Here is a 7,442-nt window from a genome sequence, read left to right as displayed (position 1 = left end):
TTTCTCTCATTTCAAGGATTTCTGTTTTTTTTTTTTTTTTTGTATAACCTCTGTCTCCCTGTTGAGGTGATCTTTTGCTTCTTGGACTATTCCCTAAAGACCTAAAAAGAGCATGCTACAGGGACACTGCTACATCGATGTTCATAGCAGCACAATTCACAATAGCAAGACTGTGGAACCAACCTAGATGCCCTTCAATAGACGAATGGATAAAAAAAAAAAAATGTGGCATTTATACACAATGGAGTATTACTCTGCATTAAAAAATGACAAAATCATAGAATTTGCAGGGAAATGGATGGCATTAGAGCAGATTATGCTAAGTGAAGCTAGCCAATCCCTAAAAAACAAATGCCAAATATCTTCTTTGATATAAGGAGAGTAACTAAGAACAGAGTAGGGACGAAGAGCAGGAGAAGAAGATTAACATTTAACAGGGATGAGAGGTGGGAGGGAAAGGGAGAGAGAAGGGAAATTGCATGGAAATGGAAGGAGACCCTCAGGGTTATACAGTGGAGGGGGTAGAGAGAGAGGAGGGGAGGAGAGAGGAGAGGAGGGGAGGGGGGATGGTGGAGGATGGGAAAGGCAGCAGAACACAACAGACACTAGTATGGCAATATGTAAATCAATGGATGTGTAACTGATGTGATTCTGCAATCTGTATTTGGGGTAAAAAAGGGAGCTCATAACCCACTTGAATCAAAGTGTGAAATATGATATATCAAGAATTATGTAATGTTTTGAACAGCCAACAATAAAAAATTAAAAAAAAAAGAAAAAAAGAAAATCAGAGGACTTGCTGAACTTGGCCTCCAGCAGCCTGACCAGTTGCTCCAAGTAATTATCTGCTTGGTATGCCAACAATACTGCATTTGCAAAAGGTAAATTAAACTGCCAGAAATAACAAGGAAATTGTTGCCTCAAGATCTCCAGAATAGGGATCAGACACAGTATGTGACTGAGGATGCTGTCTCTCTCCTATGGTTCTCTAAAATGAAAGGATACTCTTGGACTGCAGTCTCCATGAAATGCCTTCATCTATTCTCTTCCTGGAGTCTATGAGAATTGGTTTAAGAACTGATCATTTAAATTCTAAGACATGCAAGATATGAGCAACTATAATTGCCATAAAAAGAACAGCTTACAATGAAGGCAAAAGAGATGGAAGGAAGGAGTAGATGTTCCTCTGTGCCACATTCTTTGAACTGAGTAATTTTCCACAAGGCTGTACAACTGTCTAATTCCACTTTAAAGGCTGTAGCCATGGAAGAAAGAGAAGAAAGGAACAACTAGGAGAGAATCTACTTGCCTCTTTCTGGTGAGGAGTCAGGAAATTGAGAAAGGCATGGGCCCTATAGAGATCACTTGGTCTCTTAGAATGATCTGGGGAAGAAGACTTTTTTGCCAGTAGTTTCTGTTTTTAACTTAAACAGCTTGCCAGACCTGGAAGTGGAGCCAGGTATCATCTTTATACTTGAAATTCATCAATGCCAAAAGAAAAATTAGTCCTTCCAAGAAACAGATTTAGGAAAAGGGTATACATGGGCCCAGGTGGAAGTTGGATATGCAAGTAATGTACATTTTTTACCGGAAAAAAAAAAACTATACATATATGTATACATATATATAGTTTGTTTGGTAGATATTTATTTTCTAAATATATATTTAAAAACCTTGGAAAAAAAAGAAAGTAGATTCAATTAGGTATTTGTGATAAAGGAGGAAGGGAAGAGCAGAAATCTTTGGAAATTGTGAGACAGTTGAGATAATCATTCATTTTTGCTCTCTTGTTCCTCTTACACCTGAAGATTTTATTTATTGGACAAAGGAAAAAATGTTTTCTAGACTCTCAGAAAAAATGCTGCTGCAATGTGCCTCATTGGAAACCTAATTCCATGTATACATCAAAGGAAGTGGGGTGGTGCACATCCTTCAGTAGGTTGATGAAAATATCTGTATGCTGGATTCTGAGAAACTGAGAATTAATTGTAAATTTGCTCAATGCATTTCTATGGGTCATTTCTAAGTATGATTACAAAGTATCCTAGAACAAAATTTATATTTTGCTCATGTTTTTCATGTACATAATAATTATTTGTAAGACCTTTCTACTATTTATAATGAAGTTTTAATAAATCTTTTTATTGGTATTTTTGATTTTTTAAATAAATGACAGCAGAATGCATTACTATTCTTATTACACATTTAGAGCACAATTTTCTATATCACTGGTTTTATATAAAGTATGTTCATAACAATTCATGTTTTCATACATGTATTTGGATAATGATGTCCATCATACTCCACCATCTTTGCTAACACTCTGCCCCCTCCTTTCCCTCCCACCACTCTGCCCTATATTGAATCTATTCCTCCCATGCTCCCCCTCCAGACCCCACAATAAATCAATCACCTTATATCAGAGAAAACATCCAGCATTTGTATTTTGAGGGGATTTTTTTTTTTTTGAGATTGGCTAAATTCACTTAGCATCATCTTCCAACTTCATCCAGTTACCTGCAAATGCCATGATTTTATTCTCTTTTATTTCAGAGTAATTTTCCATTGTGCATATATGCCACATTTTTTTCATTCATCTACTGAAGGGCATCTAGGTTGGTTCCACAGTTTAGCTATTGTGAATTGTGCTGCTATAAACATTGATGTATGCTGATTTTAAGTCCTTTGGGTATAGGCTGAGGAGAGAAATAGCTGGATCAAATGGTAGTTTCATTCCCAGTTTTCCAAGGATTCTCCATACTGCTTTCCATATTGGCTGCACCAATTTGCAGTCCCACCAGCAATTTATGAGTGTACCTTTTCCCTATATCCTCACCAACACTTATTGTTGTTTATCTTCATAATACCTGCCATTCTGACTGGAGTGAGATTATATCTTAGAGTAGTTTTGATTTGCATTTCTCTAATTTTTAGAGATGATGAACATTTTTTCATATATTTGTTATAGTGCAAGAATTAAAACCAATAATCAATAAATGGGATGATTCTTTTAATCCTTGAAACTAAAAAGTTTCTTCTCAACAAAAGAAATAATCTGTGAGGTGAATATAGAGCCCACATTTTGAGAGCAAATTTTTACCCCTAACACATCAGATAGAGCACTTATCTTTAAGAAATATAAAGAACTCAAAAAGCTAAACATACAAAACAAATAACCTAATCAATAACTGGGTCAAGGACCTGAACAGATACTTCACAGAAGAAGATATACAATCAATCCACAAATATATTTAAAAAAAAGTTCATCATCTCTGGCAATTAGAGAAATGCAAATTAATAAATCTTTAATGTAACCCTTTCCACTCTCTTTTTAAACAGTGGCATAATTTACAAATAAAAAACTACAGACATTTGAAGTGAAACATAAATAAAGAAAAAAATTAGAGGAAGGAAGGTCAAAAATGTTACCCATCAGAAGCAAAATACATATAGTTATCAAAAATGAATATTCTGATAAAATGTCCATAAAAAATCTTCCCCATAAACAGTTTTTCCAATCCTTGAATTATTCTGTCCCTTCTGCAAGAAAGACTTGTTTTTAATGCCCAGATCTAAAATATATTTTAGACTTTATATTTAAGTGAATCCAGAGCAACAATTTTTATACATATTTCAAATATAAATATACACTTTTTGGACATAAACATATTACTAAATGGATATGTAGGTAAAGAATTATTTGGTCCAAAGTCTACTGAAAAGTATGGAAAAAAATTTGTTCATCAAATCATTTGAGAAAGGGGGTTTAAATACCAAAAGTGACCCCATACATGGAATGCACATTTATATCATTACATAGTATATTTCCTCACACCTTTAATTTCCACATGAGAGTATATTTCTTCAAAAACACATATTCCTTGGCCTGAGTAATCCCACCCATTGTCATACATTGACTGGTTCTGGGCTCTTAGTGGTAAGAAAGATATCATTTAGAGACTAGTTTAAATAATAGTTTTGTGATATATAATAAAATTGCAAGGTCATTTGTTTTTGAATGATTCACATTTATAATTTCACTTGTCCTCATTGAAATATTTATAGTTATAAGTCAGAGAGCCCTAAGTGCATTTTTCAAATTTCTTTCCTTTTTACTTCTCTCCCTGCCTTCTCCTCCTGTTTTTTTCTTCCTTCCATGTCTCCTTTTCTCCCTCACATTCTTATTCTTTTATTCTTTTCTCTCTTTCTCTTTGACTTCTTTGGTCTAAATTTTAATGTTTTTCCCTTACTATTTTTAGGCAAGAAATTGGAAAATTCAAAATTAACAATTTGCAGATATTATATGCCAGCTCTCTATTAGGCACATTTAAAGAAAAATATTTTAATAATAACATTTATTGCCATTTTGCAGGTGTGAAAACTTGCTTTTTCCTATCATACACTTAGAAAGGAGCGAAGGAATAATACAAATTGAAGTCTGTCTAATGCCAAAGCCTCCAATATAAACTCCATGCTAGGACTTCAGATAGGAATCTTGATTTTTAGAAAACTAAGAATTAATAATATTAGTAAAATAAGACATACGGTTCTATCATACTTAATGAAATACAAATAAATTTAAATTGCCAATAACTGGGATGAGAATTGTTTATGTTAAAATAATTTCATCACTTGTCCTCAGCTTGACTATTCTTTATCCTACTAATTATAATGTCTAAGTATTGTTGCAGTGTTTTGCACTTTGAGCAAAAGATAGAAAAGACACAATCCAAAAATAATTAGAAAATATTAGGGTAAATTAAATCTCTTGAAAAATCCACCTTCCCAATCATGGGTTTCTGGGGGTTTATAAGAGTGCAGAACAGTCCCAAAGCCTCAGGGATCCGTAGGAAGAAGAAAACCTGCCATAGTTTTAGGTGGCACATCATCTAAAAAGCAGATTCAACTATATAAAACACTCAACAAAACCCTAAAGTCATTCTAAAATTAGTGGATGGGATGCAGTGGAACTTTGCAGATAGTTTCCTGATTTACTTTACAGGTTTCACCTCTGACACCAGAACCTCTCTGGATGACAAGGCTTACCCTACATTCTACCTTAAATCTCAAGCCAACTCCAGTTTTCTTTCTGAAGTGACCCATGTTGGTGACAGTGTGTGCACCTCACCATGGTGTATACACAATGTGAAGAGTAGACTCCAGCTAGTGATCTTCCAGCACTGCATTTAAATCAAGCCAGGTGTGTGAAGAGACTTTTGCTTTCATGCTTCTTGGAAATACTTCCAGCCTCTCTTGATTTAAAGACACCATGTGATAATGCACCCTTTCCAATGCTGGGTGCCAGTTAGACCAAGTTACAGTGTAAGAAAAGAAAGTTTAAATAAAAAGTATACTATTCTGGGGCTGGGGATGTGTCTCAAGCGGTAGCAAGCTTGCCTGGCATGCGTGCGGCCGAGGTTCGATCCTCAGCACCACATACAAACAAAGATGTTGTGTCCGCCGAAATCTAAAGAATAAATACTAAAAAAAAATTCTCTCTCTCTCCCTCTCTCTCTCTCTCACTCTCTCTTTAAAAAAAAAAAAAGTATGCTATTCTGTCCAGGATATGGAGAAATTGTACATTGTTGGTTGCCCCAAGAAATGGTACAACAGCTATGAAAACCAGTACAGAAATTCCCAAAAACATTAAAAGTACAATTCTCCTAAGACCCAGAAAGCTGTTGTCCTCACTTATCTACAATTTCACTTCCCATGATTCAGTTAACCACTATAAACTGTGGCCTAAAAGAAAGGTGAGTATAGCACAGTGGATACTTACAGGGGAGAGCAGAGAGTCCAAACTCAATTCTACAGTGCATTGTGACAATTGTTCTTTTCATTAGTTATTGTTACTACTCTCATTGTGTAAATTAAACTTTTGGTAGGTGAGTGTGTATAGGAAAAAGCATTCATGTGAGGGTTTGTTGGTTTCAGTCACTTGCTGTGGATTGTGGAATGCATCCTTCCTGGAAAGGGGGACTACTGAACACATGTTCATCAGTAGAGATTTCTTCCCTGTTTTTCTCATTGGCAATCTTTATTTCCAGTTAATTTCATGTGAAATGTGTGATTATTACCTCCCATTTGCATTTTTTTCTGTCCTAGCAACCTCCTCACTCTCATATTCTTCTCTATATTGTTTCTTTAATCCTTTCGTTTCTTTTCTCAAATCTTTACATGAACATGTAAATAGTGGATGGATGAAAATAATGGATGCTCTACCATCCATTATTATAACTTGAAGCCTAGGGTCCAAAGTCAACTCAGTGAGAGAACTAAAGACCCAAGCCTTTCACCCAGGCTGGCATGTTTCAGACCATTCCTGGTACTGCCTTCTTCAAACACTAGACCCTTGGACTCATTCACAGATGTGAAAAAGCATAATCAAGGCTATGTGCCTGTGCATGTCCCATGGCTATGAATTGACAGGGCTCTGAGAGGCAGCATCTGGGCAAGGACATTGGTTCCATGAACCTTGAAGTAGTAAGGTCTTTGTGATGCAATAAAGCAATCCCTTAAGGTGTGTATATATTTTTGTGATGATGTAATACTTTTATTTTAGTAATGGTATAATTCACATGTAATCACATGAAAAGTTTTAAGTTTACAGCTATTCATTTACAAATACACATGTGGAAAACCACCGCACCATTCATATATACAACAGTTGCATGTATAGCAGAAGAAATCAAGGATGAAATAAATACTGAGAGGTAAATGAGAATACAAATACAATATACCAAAATCTCTGGGACACCATAAAGGCAATACTAAGAGTAGAGTTCACTGTATTGATCTCACTTCATTAGGAAAATAGAAAGTAAATGAATAAATGACCTAATATTACATCTCAAAGCCTTAGAAAAAGATGAACAAATCAAAACCAAAAGCAGTAGAAGACAGGAAATAATTAAAATCACAGCTGAAATCAATGAAATTGAAATAAAAGAAACAAAACAGTGGCAAAACAAAAGGTTGTTTCTCTGAAAAAAATAAATAACATTAATAAAGCCTTAGCCATGCTAACAAAGAGAAAGAGAAAGAAAACTCAAATTACTGAAATTTATGATAAAAAATAAATATCAAATGAACACTACTGAAATACAAAATAAAATAAAATTATTGTAGAAATTTATATTCCAATAAAACAGAAAATCTTGAAGACATCAGCAAATATCTACAGAAATATGACCTACCCAAACTGAATCAGAAGGACATACACAATTTAAATATATCAGTTAAAAAATAATGAAACAGAAGATGCCAGCAAAAGCCTACCAACCAAGATAGCCAAGACCACTCAAAGTATTCCATGAAGAAGAAGAAGAAGGAGGAGGAGGAGGAGGAGGAGGAGGAGGAGGAGGAGGAGGAGGAGGGAGGAGGAGGAGGAGGAGGAGGAGGCATCCATTCCAAACTCCTTCATAAGTAAGGCTATTTATCAC

Source organism: Marmota marmota, unplaced genomic scaffold (assembly GCF_001458135.2).
Source record: "Marmota marmota marmota unplaced genomic scaffold, marMar, whole genome shotgun sequence".
NCBI classification, from domain to species: Eukaryota; Metazoa; Chordata; class Mammalia; order Rodentia; family Sciuridae; genus Marmota; species Marmota marmota.
The sequence above is the reverse complement of the archived record's forward strand: the minus strand, read 5'-3'. Positions refer to the sequence as shown.